Below are 17,856 nucleotides of genomic sequence, written 5' to 3'. Positions count from 1 at the left end.
CATCTGAGACACCTGGGCCTGCTGTGCCATCTGTTTAAAGTAAATAAATGTTTAAAAATTTATACATACGTTTTTTAATCTGGCTGTTCCACCACGCACCCAGGAGGCCGCCATTGTGCGCGATCGTTAGGTTTTTTACAGGACCTTCGCAATGAAATAGGTTTCAACAACATTGATAACAATGTATAAATCCAAAGCACTGCCGTATCATACCTGCTAAATTAGGATATCAACCATAAGTCAACATTACTACTCTCTATAAGTATGAGTAGGCCTAGGAATTATTCGTTAGGCACGGACCAACATCCTACACACAAGGTGTAGGTACAGTAATTACTCACTGCATTATAAGTATATTGCGTTGGTCAATTTTACATGTGGAATGTAAGCAGCCACTAATAGGGACAAAAAGCCTGGAATTGTCCGTTAGGCATTGACCAATATCCCAATAACCCGCACACAAAGTGCAAGTTTGTAAACATGGGATTCAACTGTAAGATAACCACAATTGAGTAATATCATAAATTTACAAGGGAGCCTGTTGCTTTGGTGGGCAAACAAATGATTTATTCAAGTTTGCCTTTTTTATGCTTAGCGCAACGCAGTTAACATGAAACCACTGAGAACACTTAGTGCATTGGACCCAATCGATAATATTGTCATCCTGGTTTCTACATGATCCACACATGTCAATATCCAGGGAGGACTCCTGAGCAATTGTGCTCAAAATACGCTCGCGGAATTCTGTTGGTCCCACATCGGGGTGTTGCAATGGTTTGCTTTCTGCAAGCCATCTCGCGTACATGCAAATAATTGCACCACAGCTCATGCAGTCTTCTTGAAATGTCCGGCTTGTTGACATTGTATCAACTGATGTGATGGTAAAACCAAATTTTGTTTCCAACACGTTGTTTAAAAACAACACGTTTTTTTAAAAAAAGTTTGCCTTTTCCATGTATTCCAACATGTTTGATAGTGGTCTGCTCTGTGGAACTAAGTATAGCAATTGTTTGTTCTTTATATCAACAACAAGCAGCACCCAATGCAATATACTTGGATTCCATGGAATAAAAATAAACTTTTTTATTCTCCAATGTCTCGTTTGCCCAGTCTTTTTTTTTTGACCATTAAGAATTGCCCATAGTCGGCGTAGTGACCCGCCTTGCTGCATACATTGCGCCACAGCTGAATCAGCAAACATGATTTGCTTGTTTTTTTGGCATAAACACCAAAGGTAGCTGTCGATTATTTGATCATACAGCCAACCAACACGAAACTGCCTGTCACGCTCCCATATTTCCTGTTTTTGCTGTGAACTTATTTTCATCTCCAGAGACAGCAGCTGAAGATATGTCACAGAATATGGGCAAATTTGTAATGCTTTGTCAGTGAGATGTTTTTTAGCCACAGTGTGACATGGAAGAATTTTGACAGAATGCGTAAATTTTTGGTTGTTGGCAGTTTTCGTTGAACTATTGGTTTGGGCCCTTGCTGGTACCTGAAACACTAAATGTCGTAATAACCTCCTCTGCATCAAGGGTAATATATACAGAGTCTGTATACCATGTTGGTAAGGATGCCCATGAAACATCATTATACTTACTGAATATAGCAAACATGTGTTTGCAAGGAAGGAAATGATATTTAAACTCTAGGCAAGTACACTTGGAAAAATCAGCATCATTTCCCAAATAAACATCATACATTAGTTTACCACAACTGCTCCGCACAGTAAATGAAGAAGCGTTAACTCGGGTAATACCATCGACAGAGATGTTTGTAGCAGAATACAATCTTTTCATACAATGTTGCATAACATTACGTGGTCGATTATGCAAATATGATGAAACATTTCCAAGAAATGTTCGATATGTATCGGATGCTTGTGTGTTTTTGAGTGTGTATCTGTTAAATGAAACATTTTAAAAGACACTTAACGACAATTGCTCTAACACAGTTGTCACTAATGGGTTGTCTAAATTGTTAGCCATAAATAAGAACATAAAAAAAAACAATTACCCACAAGTTACATTCCTGCTAACTCATAAGCTGTAACGAGGTGTATGAAACAGAACACCTGAGTTATAACGAATGGAGTTTTCCGGCCACGTATGGATAAAGCAAGTTTTATTCCTAATTAAACTGTAAAAACATACTTTTTTATTGCTTGTGGTAAGAAGTCATGGTGAAGTACTTTAACAGTCCAGATAAGGATTTGTCTGCAAGGAATTTCATGTGTCATTCCTTCAGCATTCTGTTTTACCTTTCAACACCATTGTTTGTACCAATCAAACACCCATTTTTTTCTGTTCGGTAAAGTGAAACCCATCTCTGTATAAAAAAGAGACATAAACATTTTTTAAAATGTAATTTGCAATTTTGCATAGTGTACAATATTAAGCATTTAAAAAGTCAAATATTGTTGACTAATAACCTGCTTTTTAGGCCACCATTCATTTTGAAAATATTTTTGCAGCTTTGGGTGTTCTGTATACACTTCACTGAAATATTGTTGACTAATAACCTGCTTTTCAGGCCACCATTCATTTTGAAAATATTTTTGCAGCTTTGGGTTTTCACTTCACTGTTCATAAGCGAATCTAAAGCACTTTCAAGCTCAGCCTTGTTTTCTGCCTATGCTATTGCTCGTAAAGGTGGCTGTACACAGGATCCGTTTCCGTCCGTATGCGTATACGCGCGTAAAATTCGGTCCGACGCTTCCCGACGGCGTCTTTACACAGAATGCGTAACGTCCGAAACTTGCGAAACGTCCGTTAACGCAAGGCCATCCGACGCGATCCAACATGTTGGATATTTACGCACGTACACATGCGATTTTGCTTGTGTCAAAACATTTCTCGTAGTTGGGGGATTGTTTAAACTTTAAACAAACTGAAAAGGTGTGTTTAAGATTATATGTTGTTTTTTTGGCGAATATTAATATTTACGCACGTACGCATGCGATTTTGCTTGTGTCAAAACATTTTCCGTGGTTGGGGGATTGTTTAAACAAACTGAAAAGGTCATTAACGAACTGTTTAGTAAATGCTGAGGGTTCCCCGCTGACGCGATCCAACATGTTGGATTTTTACGCACGTACGCATGCGATTTTGCTTGTGTCAAAACATTTTCCGTGGTTGGGGGATTGTTTAAACAAACTGAAAAGGTCATTAACGAACTGTAGTAAATGCTGAGGGTTCCCCGCTGTTTGTTGACCGTTTGACTCGATTGATTGATGTTTTTAATATTATTATGCCTGAACTTTTCACTGGTGTAGTTTCATATAGCCTTTATTGTCAAAGAAAGCCTAGAAGAAGCGTTTCGTTTTTACAGATTTTGTTTTGTGAGCAATGTAGTTATCAGATTGATACTGGCAAAGTACACTACAACTGTAAACCTTTCCTAGATCTAAAATAATGGAATATAGTAAAGAAAAATTTATTGAGCTGGTCCGTGAAAGACCTGCTTTATATGATATAAAAGATCCCAAACACTGTGACAAAGTCCATTTTCAAAATGCATGTTTGCTGTTTGCTTTTTCATAGGAACGATTGGGTGAAACATTGCATGCAACAAATGCATTGATTTCAGAACAACGGAAAAAACCTGAAAGTGTACTATGGCATTCCATTATTGCAAAATTATTGAACAAAGATTAAATGCAATGCCAAATAATATCCACAAAGCCTTTGCAGCCATTACTCAAATATTGGAGGAGTTTGAAGAAGTCAGTGTTGTGTAAAGTTCAGCATTGTATGTTTATTGAGTATTAAACTGTTTTTTTAAACAACATCGATTGCAATTTAACTGAAACACAAGTTTTGATTTTGACACTGTTCACTTTTTATCTGTCTGTGTTCTTTTTTATTTGTTTTCAGTTTTATTTCATTCATTTTCTTCCAATTGCAATTTAACCAAGTTCACTTTTTAGCTGTCTGTGTTCTTGTTTATTTGTTTTCAGTTTTCTTTCATTTTCTTCAGATTGCAATTTAACTAAAAACAAGTTTTGATTTTGACACTTGACACTGTTCACTTTTTAGCTGCCTGTGTTCTTTTTTATTTGTATGCAGTTTTCTTTCATTTTCCTCATATACCTCTTCAATTTTTAACATGCAAATATTCAGTATGCACACAGTTCCTTTATTACAAAAAAAATAAACATTGAAATTGAACGAAAATTAGCATTTTTACACATGCAAATATTCAGTATGCACACACTGTTCTTTTATTACAAAAAAAACAATAAACATTGAAAAAAATTAGCCTATTCAACGGTTGTGCCTTGTGTTACTTTATTGTACTGCCAGGCAACTTGCCCCTGGCTGCTATTGAAGTACTCTTTTAGCAATATAATGAATGATTATGGTGAAATTTTTTATCTCTGATGTTGGGAAGAACTGCACTTTCTTCTTCTCGCCAAGCTCCTTCAATAAGTTTACCATTAACTTCATAATCAACATCATAGGTACCGATGTATTTTCTACTTTCCACAGACTTTTTAAACTTTTTCTCCGCAACCAGTTATGCAAAACAACAGTAGCCTTGACAACCTGTGTTGCAGTTTCAACATTTGCCATTATGATCGACCGCAGTACCCGCCATCTTTGTGCAAGAATACCAAAGGCATTTTCTAAAAAAATAATAAGTTCAGTGGTCAAATCAAAATAATCGTAAACACAATGTTACCTATGCAGCGCCGAGCTCTGCTTAATCTGTAGTTGAATATTCTTTTGTCTTCTGAGAGACCGCGGTCAGGAAAGGGGCGCATTAGGTATGGTTTCAATGGAAAAGCATTGTCACCTACAATGCAATAGGGCACTTCCGCATTTGAAGAAGGAAGCTTTGCCGGTGGAGGCATGTTAAAACCATCTTCAAATAATTTGCTAATTGCTGAATTTGCATAAATTCCTCCATCACTGTGGTGTCCTGAATCACCAATGTCAACAAATGTAAACATGTAGTTAGCATCGCACACTCAAAGAAGGACAATACTGTGAAAATGCTTGTAATTGTAATATTCACTTCCTTGCTTTGCTGGTTTTTGTATGGCTACATGTTTACCATCAATACTTCCCACACATGATGGAAATTGCCATTTGTTTTGGTATTCCTTGGCAATTTGTTTCCATTCAAACTGACTTGCTGAAGGAGCAAGAACTTTGGGCTTTAATATATCCCAGATTGCTGCACTTGTTTCTGGCACAATTCTACAAATTGAAGATTCACTAACACGAAATTGTGGGCGCTCATTTTTTTGTAAAAGTCCCCAGAAAATAATAATAAAAAAATGAGCGCCCACTTGTGAAAAAAGAGAGTTTTGATCTATTAATGAGTCGCACGTAAAAAGTTTACGTACGACTTGTTATCCGAACTTCACTCTCTTTTTTCACAAGTGGGCGCTCATTTTTTTTTCTGGGGACTTTTACAAAACGTCGTTTTTGTGACATATAAAAGTGTATTTTTTTATTATTTTACGTATAATGATTTATTGAAGTAATAAAATTTATTTATATTCGCTATTTTGCTTCATTCCGAATGTACCGAAAACTGTTACGGGTTTTGATAATAGGTGCTCATTTTTTTTTCTGGGGACTTTTACAAAACGTCGTTTTTGTGACATATAAAAGTGTATTTTTTTATTATTTTACGTATAATGATTTATTGAAGTAATAAAATTTATTTATATTCGCTATTTTGCTTCATTCCGAATGTACCGAAAACTGTTACGGGTTTTGATAATAACAACGCAGTCTAAGCGGGAGACATATAATGACGTCACATTTAAACGAAAGTTTGGCCTAGTTGAAGCTAATGTGTGTGCTAAGTTAGTCTTTCTTTTGCTATTTTGCTAGTCTTTCTTTTGCTATTTTGCTAAGACTACAAGGATGTTGACGTGTATAAAAAACATATAGTAGGATGGGGGAAGATGGGACACCTTTTCATTCTATAAGCGGGAGACATATAATGACGTCACATTTAAACGAAAGTTTGGCCTAGTTGAAGCTAATGTGTGTGCTAAGTTAGTCTTTCTTTTGCTATTTTGCTAGTCTTTCTTTTGCTATTTTGCTAAGACTACAAGGATGTTGACGTGTATAAAAAACATATAGTAGGATGGGGGAAGATGGGACACCTTTTCATTCTATTTTCTCGTACATTTTGGTAGTAAACAAAGAACATTCAAAGAATAATAAAACCTTGTCCTCGCGACTTTCATAGACCGTTGTTAATTGTTTAAAACACGATCAGGATATTTATATATTTTGTGCTAAAGGTGTCCCATCCTCCCCCACCCTACTATAGTAAAATATACAAACGTATTCGTATTTTTAGTGTATTTTGAAGAACTGGAATAAACATACTTTTTTGTATTTAAAAAATGTAATAAACTCTAATAATGTATAAAATCTAATAAAAAAATGTATTTAAAAAACTGTAATAAACTCTAAAAAAATATGTACAGGGATTATAATACGTTTATGACATGCAGATTGGGCACCCATCATGGTTTGAGCAGCATGTGCAATGTAGCCAACAATCGCAATTTTCACATTGTCGCCATAATACTTGGGTGTCGTTTTTATCATCACTCATAAAACATAATGCGCACACCTGAGGAGTGACGCGTTCTAATTTTGCCCTCAGTTCTGTGCTTTCGCTGCTGGTCGGATATTTAAGACGATTTTTTCTTTTTCTTCCCACCTTAGCCTGCGTTGAATAAAATCGTTTTTGGGTATCAAAATGTTTGTTGGAGGGCATGTTGGTTCCACGCGGAAACGATTCTGTTGGTCGCATGCCTTTTGCAACTGCTATTCCTGATACCAAACGTTTACCCAGTGCTTTCAGACAATCTTCATCGTCAACTAAATCGATCACCTCATGTATTTTATCGACATATTTATGTAAATTTGCCTTCAAGGATTGTGGACGAACTTTTGAGGTTCCAACAAGAGTGTTTTCTATAACAACTTCTAGTTCTTTGTTTCGGTTTTGCTGGAAAGCAAAAGTTTTGCCTCCTGAAATAGACATTTCTATTGCATGAATGTGCTTACATTCAACCGCGTGAATCAAAAAATCCGGGCAAGTACATGTATACATATGAACACATATGTTACACATACTGCACTTAATTTGGCATTTTCCTAAACACTGAGGTTTAATCTTTTTTACGGTGTACTCATGGTCAGTTGTGTTTCCAACCTTCCATTCATTCTCTCCCAAAGACACCACCCCAGTTACCATCCTTGCAAGTCTATGTCGTTTCTGTATTTCGGCGACCCGGTGAGTTGACTTGCCCTTTTGCATTTTAATAAATTGTTCTAAACACTTGTCTCTGGAAAATTTTATAAGGGTCATCAGCAGGTTGTCGACACGTTTGTTCTGTTTTTTGCTAAATTAGACACATTTTAAAACCCGGTGAAATGCTTCGACGTACATGTTGGTGTTTGCAATTGAACCAATCCGAAACCACAGCTTATATTTTTCATCCAACACGTAACTGTTATTAAAATATTCAAGAAATTGTGGGGAAGTTTCACCGAGAATACCGTTTACTTCTTGTAACATTTTGCGAAACTTTTGCTCTTCTGTTTCATAGTGCAGGATTTTTAGGTATCCGTATACGGTTGTTTGGTCTTCCGAGTTTGAAACGGTTTTGGCTATCATTCTTCTCCAACATTTATCAACGTGCCAGCTGCAATACAGTCTTTTGTTAGGTATTGTAAATACTGTTGTCCAAGCATTATAAAAATTGTTGGCCAGATCGCTCATGAATATATCTGTCATAATATCCCCACATCTATGTTTTAGCGCAGAGAAGGCACAAGTTAGAAGCTCGGCGTCCTCTCTGTTAGAAATTATCCAAGCTGTGGGAATGGCTTCTCCAAAGTCATCAATCACCATAATGGTGGTTAATAAAAATTTGTATTTAGTGGTGGAGTGCGTGGAGTCAATGCAAATCATTTTTTGAGCAAACTCTTTTAACATGTGCTTCTGAAATTCTGTTTGTAAGCACAAAACAAAGTCGTCCTTTAGTAAATCGCAATCGGTAACTCCTTGTTGTTTGTACATTACCACGGGGTTAAAATCGTTTCCAGTTGACAGTTTTTTTATCCAAATGTCAACGCTTTGTGCATCGTTTTCATGCTTTTCTACATTTGAAATATGATATTGTTTGCGAATGTTCCAAATGTCTTTCTTTGTCACCATTGCATCTCTATCAAGTTTGCACAGATCGTCTCGAATGTAGTCTAAAACTTTTTTTGGTTCCACCCCGCTTGCCAATTTTCCAAAATCTTGCTGCGAATTTCAGTGGACAAACGCAAGTGGCAAATTTCCTCGTTGTGTCCAACGTGATCGGAACAATATTCCACTGAAATAAGACCTGATGACAAGTGTGTACGCTTAATCATGTAAACCGGGCATTTCCCACCAAATTTTGAAGTTCCCTGCGATTTAGTACAATAAGTAGCATCATGTTTATGCACATATATTTTCCAGATCTGTTGCAACCAAAGTATATCACTTCGTAATCCATTTGTTGACGGATTTTCTTCAGTTGCACGTACAAAGTGTTCGTTTCTATTTGTAAGTTTTCTTTCCATGCGGCAAAATCACTTTCCATGGCAAATTGTTCATCTAACAATTTTAGGCCTTTTTCGTGGACAATGTTGTAGTGATAAATCATGCCTTTGTTAGTAGGTGCACTACATAGGCTACAGCAAAAACCTTTTCCATTTTGCTGTAAAGATCGCAGGTATTCTTTCTGGTGCTTTCGCTTTCTATGGTTGCAATAGGAAACTTTCGAGGCGAGCACCAACGGACAAAATTCGCAGGAAACCATTTCAATCTTGTCTAAACTATATAACCTCAATATATCTCACTGTAAATATGACGTTTTTCTGTACGTTTCCCGCTTAACTTCAGTTAATTTGGTCACACTGTATAACTATGACGTCACACTATACGTAGTGTGGTCTGCCACAGTTCTTCGACTTAGGGCTACGTCTCGTTAAATATTTTGTAGTCTTAGCAGAAATATTTTGTAGTCTTAGCAGAATAGCAAAAGAAAGACTAACTTAGCACACACATTAGCTTCAACTAGGCCAAACTTTCGTTTAAATGCGACGTCATTCTATATGTCTCCCGCTTAGACTGCGTTGTTATTATCAAAACCCGTAACAGTTTTCGGTACATTCGGAATGAAGCAAAATAGCGAATATAAATAAATTTTATTACTTCAATAAATCATTATACGAAAAATAATAAAAAAATACACTTTTATATGTCACAAAAACGACGTTTTGTAAAAGTCCCCAGAAAAAAAATGAGCGCCCACTTGTGAAAAAAGAGAGTGAAGTTCGGATAACAAGTCGTACGTAAAAAGTTTTAACAGTGAAAGCTGCATTCTGATGTTTTGAAATCATTAACTTTGTTTAGACATACTAACCTTAGTGTTATAGCCAATCTATGCCCTGGTGATATGGGTGCTCGCCAGTTTGTATGCATCTTTGCAATCAAAATGGCTTTATCTCTTCAAGCAATTCAAGGAAACATTTCTTGTCCATTCGAAAATATTTGAAGTAAAACTCTGGATCAGCTTCAAGTTCTGGTATTAAACTCAGCCACTGGCCTTTTTGACGTTGTCTATAAATTTCCCGCATCCACAGCCTTCACAAAATATAAACAAATTCAAAAACACAAAAAAAACACTTTGTTGCAAAGATTTTTCCTTTGTTTTCGTTGTTCTTCGTGCATGGTGGCACATAACACAGCCAATTGAACACATAAAATGGGTAGTAGCCCATCGTTTACACACATTTTTCTTTGTGATCACGGTCGCAGCAGCAGTTTTTGCACACCAGCAGTCTTCAGCCGTTTGTTTACTTGCGCAACCAAGCGTAAAATCGTGCGATGACGGATTCTGTGTGCAGCGCCCTTTAACGGATGGTTCGGTACGAAAATTCGTTCCGTTTATCTGTCTGTCCGTTTTCGGATGCGATTTACGCACGTTAACGCAATACGCATTCTGTGTACAGCCACCTTAAACCAGATAAAACTGTTTTTTTTCTGTCTTCAACACCATTATCTGTCTTTTTTACCCATCGTTCCCATGCTTGTTAACGGTGGAAGTTACACAGAAGCACTTTACAACCTGATAAAAATTACAATGAAATACTTTTAGATCTGCTAATAGTGTTGCTCACAAGCATGTATTACCTACATGTTAATTTTAATTTCATGTCTGTTTATTTTGTGAATTACATGCTCTCTATATAATAGTGATAACCTAATGTGACACATTCAAAATTAATAATTTAGCACTCCAAAAAAACCTAAGCTTTGAATGTTTCTTCCACGGCATTAATTTCCGCCTTACAATTGTCAGTCATAAAGAACGAAGGATTCCATTCAGGTGGTGTCCAAGTTTTTAACATTTTAAAAGCTTCTGTTGACATTCATTTTGCAAAACAAAACATGCAACTACTTGATAGTTGACATTTGTTTTGACGCACAAAAAGAACGAAGGCAGTGCATACTTTAATGTTTTGTAAGTTGCATCAAGAAGACAAATATCTTGTCTATAACGCAGCAGACGTCTTTTTATGACAGGTAGTTTGGTAAACAACAATCAATAGCAGGATTGGTTTTTATGGAATTCCCACCGGCAATGTATGGACGAAAGAAAATGTTACTTTCTGGAGAATTGGCTTTCCAATTAGCAATGCCACATTTGATTGATCAATTTTCGAAAGTTTTCGTTTTGTAAATTCAACATAGTAGTGATTACGAATGTCTTTTATTGTTGGAAAGTATCTTCTATTAGTTACCAGAGGTGTTTTTTTGTTTTTAAACAACTTACAAGTAACAAAAATCTGAAGGTGTCGCTTAAACTCCATTATGTTACGCACTCCTTCATCCAACAATTGCCCAATTTTTGCAATTAATCTTTTATCTACTCGTAAGATTCCTGAATCTTGTTATAAAGAAAATGTCCAGTTAATTATTGCTCACTAAATGCGGTAGTAATAATGCAAACAATTCATGACTAACCTGACCAATCGAATGGCCAGAGTGATCTGAGGTAGCAGGAAACTGTACAACAACAATATTGAAAAGTTTTAGAGTGCAAACCAGCAGCACGTATTCGTTTGGAAATTTTCTCTCTCTCCCTGATCGCTTATCGGTGGTTAACTAGGAAAAACGGGTACAAATGATAAAGTTGGTAGTTTTAAAGGGGCATACCAACGAAAAATCAAAATTTGTGTATCGATAGATATGCTCAAATGTAATCTAAAGTTACCATTAAAGTTTTAAAATACTGTGACTATCCACGTGTTTATATAACCGTATTCTTTATTCCCCTGTCCTGTTACGCTAGATTCTTTGTTGTGGTCCCCTAGTTCTGTTCTCGCATTTCTTTGTTCCAGTACTCGCCTAATTATTAGTTACGTGTTTTCGGTGCCGCGCGTTCCTTGTATTTGGTTCTTTTCTCGTGTGCTGCAGTTTACTGTTTAGTTCTACTCCTCGTGCAGCAGTTAGTTATGTAGTTCACCGGTTAGTGTTTCAGTTTTACTCCTATTATGTTATGCTTGCTAAATGTGTATTTTAGTTTATATTATTGTGTGTTTAATGATGATTGCAATTCTATTTGAATAAGATTGGATTCTATTTGAATAAGGTTGCTAATTTAATAAAGATTCGTTACAATACGAAACAGCTTTTGAAAAAAATGAGTTTAAAAAATGCCACCGCTGGAGTAAAAAAATTGGCCGTAACACAATTTATGGCATTTCCCATAAGAAAAAAATCACTCAACTTTGATCGTTTCTATTTTCTAAAATAATGAAGAAAATTCAAATTTTATTTCTGATTTGGCCTAATAAATGCTTCTTCTTTAAGAATATATGTAAAAAATTGTAAAACATAGACTTTATTATGTTTTAATTTTCAATTGAACAAAGCTGCATAATATGCTGACTCAGCACCTTTTCCTTTCAGTTAATTTTTAACATTTTTTTTAATAATAAAAAATGTTCATTATGTCTTTTAATTACTGCTACCTGCTGTACCATTTTCTTTATAAAAAAAATCAATTGTTGTTGGTGTTTGCCTTTATAAAAAAAAAATTTTAATCGAAAAAATTAAAACTAAGTTTACATTTTTATCTTTTTTCTATACATTCACAAAGAAGAAGCATTCATTAAAATCCAAAACAAATTTGAAATTTCTTCAGTATTTTAAAAAATAGAAACAGTCAAAGATGAGTGAATTTTTTTCCTATGGGAAATCCCATGCATTGTTGAATCAGCCGAGTGTTTTTTCAGAAGCTGTATCGTATTGGCAAACTTTGATGGTACCTTTAGGTCGCACTTGAGCATATCTATCCATATACAAATTTTTATTTTTCGTTGGTATGCCCCTTTGAAATAAACCATTTTATCATAAAAGAAGAAATGTGTGGAAAGCAACTTAAAAAATAACAATTTACTTGTATTAAGGAAACTTTTGAATTTCCCTATAGATATATTGCATACAAAACATTACTTACGTTCTAGGGTAGATATATTGCATACAAAACATGAATTACGTATACAAAACATTACTGACTTTCTAGGGTAGATATATTGCATACAAAACATTACTTAAGTTCTAGGGTAGATATATTGAATACAAAACATAAATTAAGTTCTGGGGTAGATATATTGCATACAAAACATAACTGACGTTCTAGGGTAGATATACTGAATATAAAACAATAATTACTTTCTAGGGTAGATATATTGCATACAAAACATAACTGACGTTCTAGGGTAGATCATGGCCTACTCAATAAACGGCCTAGGAATACACCGAAACTGCTCAGAAAATAAGAGGCCTATTGACGCGAATAATGCCCATTGTAATACATTATTACGTCACGGTTTTATGAATGGATTTCCTTCATTTTGAATGCAGTTGTTGGTAGGTTTAAAAGCAGTTCTACGTTGTTTTAACTTACAGTTTATCACAGAACGTGTCGCAAGGATATTTTCTTGTTTAGTTAAAATCATACCAAGACATAGCGCAAAAGGTTTATTAGTATGTAAATATCAGTTTATTAGGCATAAAGAGAGACGAGCAATCAGATTCAGTTTACCAACACAGAAAACCTGTACGTTTTGGTTATATTTAATTTAGCAGACGGGCATTTGGCAAGTTTTATAATGCAGCACACCTTCATAATTTTATTTAGATTAAATTCTAAGCCACCAGAATTATTAAGCAAGCTATTTAAGCACATGGTCAATAAGTGTTCTGTAGTTGGATGTACTTCTGGCTATACTGCTTCTGGCTATAATATATTCTTTAACAACAAACAGACATGTGTTAATAATTCTGTTAGGAAAGAAGCACTAGTAAAATTTAAACAGCGACAAAGGTCTAAAGTTAGACACAACACTTAAGTACGAAGGGAGGCTATCGTGAGTTTGTTTGTATTATACAGTCTTATGGCCCATTTTTGGACCTCAAGGAAGAGCCTCTGTCCTGCATTAACAAAACAAAAAAACTCGAGTAGAAAATGGGTTATAAGAGCAGCAGGACAGATCAAAAAAGGCATAAGCACCTTAAGACAAAAGGCTAATGCTTGTGTTTATCCAATATCCTATATTGTTTAAGGACCGGTTTTAAAAGTCCACAACGGACATATCAGTTAACCTACTTGTTGTTACTGCGGTGTTCTTTTGCTAGATATATATAGGCTGTCTTAAAAAACTTCTGTTTTAAGCCAAATACTATTTTCACTCAGCGACTGAGCCAAACTAAACTGTCGGTAAAACTTACTTGTATGCCGCGTGGTTAAAAGTAACTCCTATCTGTTCAGTCATGCTTAAACATTTATAAAAAATATAAGATGTTGAAAAAATAACCCGAAAAATAAGGTAATTTAACCAGGAATGGTAAATAAACTGATATTTGATGCAAAAACTACAGCCAGACAGCAAAATCCATTCATAAAACCGTGACGTAACAATGTATTATAATGGGCATTATTCGCGTCAATAGGCCTCTTATTTTCTGAGCAGTTTCGGTGTATTCCTAGGCCGTGTAATTAGTAGGCCATGGGTAGATATATTGAATATAAAACAATAATTGCGTTCTAGGGTAGATATATTGCATACAAAACATGAATTACGTTCTAGGGTAGATATATTGAATATAAAACAATAAATACGTTCTATTGCATACAAAACATTTTACGTTCTAGGGTAGATATATTGAATATAAAACATTAATAGGCCTTTTGCAGGATTAGGTCACGTGCTTGGATACCGCATAGCAACGCCATGTTGGGACGCAAGCGGCCCAGCACCGTATTGCAATTTATAGTGTTACGAAGGAGATTAGAAGTTTTCAGTTCAAAATACTAGCGATATACTAAGTCTAAAGCGTTCTAAATCAATTATTTGTAAAGTTTAATAGTATCTTAAGTTATTTCGATTGTTTTCCTGCAATATTTCGTCAATAAGACCTTTTTTTATTGAATAAACTCAAAGCCCTTTGACAGTCGTGACCGGTATACCACATGGAGAACAATCAAGGTAAGCTTTGTTCATACTGTTTAACATTTTTTTTATTTTATTACTGTTGTTCATGTCTGGCTTTGTAAGCTGAGCTTTGTTCTAGTATTTAAACTCGAATTTTGTCTCTAAACAACAATGAATTCTGAAGTTTAATGTCTTATTTTATGTATTTGTTTAACTTAGGATCAAGTTCTGCTGACTCTTCAAGTCAAGATCTAAGAATGTTTCCACAAACACAGACTGGATTTTAAGTTACCAGCAAAAGCTGTCTCAGGAATATATTATAAATGACTTTCTTGCTGGGGATTTTCCTAAATTACCACTTGAAGATGCAGGAGAAAAATTAATAACAATTTGCAGCTTAGTTTAAACCAAGAAAAGCAGGCTGCGCTTGAAGCTCTGTCTGTAACCCAAGCAGTGGCTTTGGACATTGAAGAAAAAACTGTAACCCAGAGTGCAAGTAACCTTTGGCAGCTTTTGCGCTCTAAGAGAATCACTGCCAGTAGGTTTGGCATTTGTGCTAAGCGTTTGTCAAATTTTAAAAACTTGGTAAAACAAATCAACCCTTCAAGACATGTTGTAACTGCTCCTATGAGGAGAGGTATTGAATTGGAACCCCATGCTGCTATGGTGTATGCCAGTGTGGTCAAAGCAGGGATGGTCAAAATTTACCCATCTGGATTGGTAATCTGCCCAAAGTGCCCTTGGCTGGGGTGTAGTCCTGACCGCAAAGTGTATGATATTGCAGCAGCTAATCAGGGATTGAATCCATATGGCTTACTAGAGATTAAAGTAGTTAAAGAGGGTGAGACTGATTTCAGGAATGTGAGATATATTCATATTGATCCAGTTACCAAAGAGAAAACACTGAAAAGAAACCACGAGTACCACTTCCAAGTTCAATGTCAGTTGGCACTTACTGGCATTGAGTGGTGTGATTTTTTCAGTTTTATGAATGACAGTACATTTTTTGTCAGAGAATCTTTTTTGACAAATATTTTTTCCAAGACAGCAAAGACAAAGTAGACAAGTTTTTTTTTGAATACTTTTTAAGGCCAACATAGTATGCAAGGATGCAATAGTCAGAGAATCATTTTTGACAAAAAAATTTCCAATACACAGCAAAGACAAAGTAGACAAGTTTTTTTTATTACTGTTTTAGGCAAACATTTTATGAGAGGATGCAATAGGGCTGTGTGCAGAACAGATGCAGGACACAGAGAAACAATATTTTTTTTTATTTTTCATTCTTTAAAATTAAGGGCCCCTGAAAATTTGTCAATAAACAGGCAACTGTATATATTTGATTTATTGAGCCCAACATTGACAGTGGTACATCTGAGTCGAAGATGTGAAATTCTTTGATCCTCCTGATTGCCCTTTCAACATGTATTCTCAATTTGGCAACTGTCTTTGTGTTATTGACTTCTGCTGCAGAAAACTGCCTTCTATCTTGTAAAAATGGGGGAAGGTTAAGGCCGACCCCCCTATTCCTCAACATATCCTCTATATCAAAACCCTTATCTGCCATCACAGAATCCTCATTCTCCAACAAATCTATATCAAAACCCTTATCTGCCATCACAGAATCCTCATTCTCCAACAAATCTAGTATACCTGAACATCTTGTAATTTCTCTATCTGAAATTGCTCCTGTAAACATGGATGATACAAATGTTATTGCACCATGTGGTGCAATACCTACCAAGCTCTTTAGTGTGGTGCTACTCTTATAAGAAGAGTAGAGCTGTGATTGCAAAAGGAGAGATGATGGTGTCTCAACAAATATTTCGGTGCAATCGAGGATTACACGAGTGGTGGGGTAAAGGCTTTTAAATTCAGCTGGCATCTTAGCCCTAACATCAGCCCTAGTTGGCCAAATTGGTTGCATTCCAAGAAGAAAATACAGATAGTTGGCCCAGGTATTTATTTTTCTGCTCACTGTTGAGACATGCAAGTTGAAACGGTGTGCAAGATCTTGTTGAAAAAGTCCCAACCTAATTCTAACCAAAAACATGAACAATTCATCTATGAGTTGCATAGCCCTGATATTTGGCCGGTTTACTAATAAACCTGTGGCATAACAATATGTGATTTTTTCAGCAGAAGGCTTTGCAAAATTATAAAAAAACTGAAAATGCTTATATGAGCAGAACCCAGTATAAAATTTTATGGCATCATTATCTGTGGAGAATCTTTCCAAACCAAACTTGTAAATAACAACTTCTGCTGCAGCTTTCTCCTTTTGTACTTGTAATTCCTCTTTTGCAGCTACCACTTCTCTCCTGGATGCTATCAGTTCGGCTTGCGTAGCAGCTGGCTGTGCTTTGGTCTGTTGGAGTTCTTCACAAATGCTTTGGGCTTGGTTTGATTTAGGGGGTTGGTTTGAAGCATCATCCGCTTCCATATCACTTTCATCTGTTTGTGTCCCACTAAAAATTAATTTTCAATAATTAGCAGAATCAACATAAGATAATGATATGAGCTAACGACAATAAATTTGTGAATTACTAACTCCAGATATCTACCCCCATAAAACAACATATATACACACCTTTCACAAACATCATGCCTTAAAACTTTCCGCCTTGTATTTGTGGTTGCTGTCCAATCAAATACAGAGGGCAATGTTCCTTCTTTTAGAAGTCGTCTCCCAGAATTATCGGGAGGACGGAAATCTTCTTCCTTAAAATGTTTGCTACACACTCTTGTCTTGGATGTTATCTACAAATTTCAGAACATGTGTAAGCTGAATACACTGAAAAACCAGACATATTTTTGTCACATAAAAGAGCATTTCTGTGTTTAAATAAATATGTGAACCTACCTTAAAATTTGGGCCAACGTCCCTTCTAATTTTGACAACCCATTGCTTTCGCATTTGCTCGTCCTTGGGCATACGGTGAAATGACATGGAAGTGTTGTAGCGACTATCACCGGTACAAATCGGAACACAACAGTGATAATTTCCTCCTTTAAACTTCTTATTGGGAACCGGAGAAGTCAAGTCGCAACCATCTGATACTAATATAGTTTAATATACTAAAGCAAAGCTCAGCTTATAAAGCCAGACATGAACAACAGTAATAAAATAAAAAAAATGTTAAACAGTATGAACAAAGCTTACCTTGATTGTTCTCCATGTGGTATACCGGTCACGACTGTCAAAGGGCTTTGAGTTTATTCAATAAAAAAAGGTGTTATTGACGAAATATTGCAGGAAAACAATCGAAATAACATAATTAAGATACTATTAAACTTTACAAATAATTGATTTAGAACGCTTTAGACTTAG

The 17,856-nt window shown here is 35.7% G+C and overlaps 1 long non-coding RNA gene and 1 pseudogene across 1 annotated transcript in view; one reads left to right on the top strand and one right to left on the bottom strand.

The window, feature by feature from the left end:
- Positions 1 to 6,103: 6,103 nt before the first annotated feature.
- Positions 6,104 to 9,725, bottom strand: LOC149724285 (uncharacterized; annotated as a pseudogene).
- A 1,936-nt stretch (positions 9,726 to 11,661) lies between these two features.
- LOC149724248 (uncharacterized) overlaps positions 11,662 to 17,856 on the top strand; it is a 177,150-nt gene continuing 170,955 nt past the window's right edge. The window contains exon 1 of the long non-coding RNA XR_016386741.1: positions 11,662 to 11,677. This is a non-coding gene — a long non-coding RNA (uncharacterized LOC149724248). The remainder of the gene's footprint in view (positions 11,678 to 17,856) is intronic.

This window comes from Ciona robusta, unplaced genomic scaffold (genome assembly GCF_009617815.1).
Source record: "Ciona robusta unplaced genomic scaffold, ASM961781v2 AP042737.1".
Lineage (NCBI taxonomy): Eukaryota > Metazoa > Chordata > Ascidiacea > Phlebobranchia > Cionidae > Ciona > Ciona robusta.
Note: the sequence above shows the minus strand (reverse complement) of the source record. Positions and strands in the feature narration are given on the sequence as shown.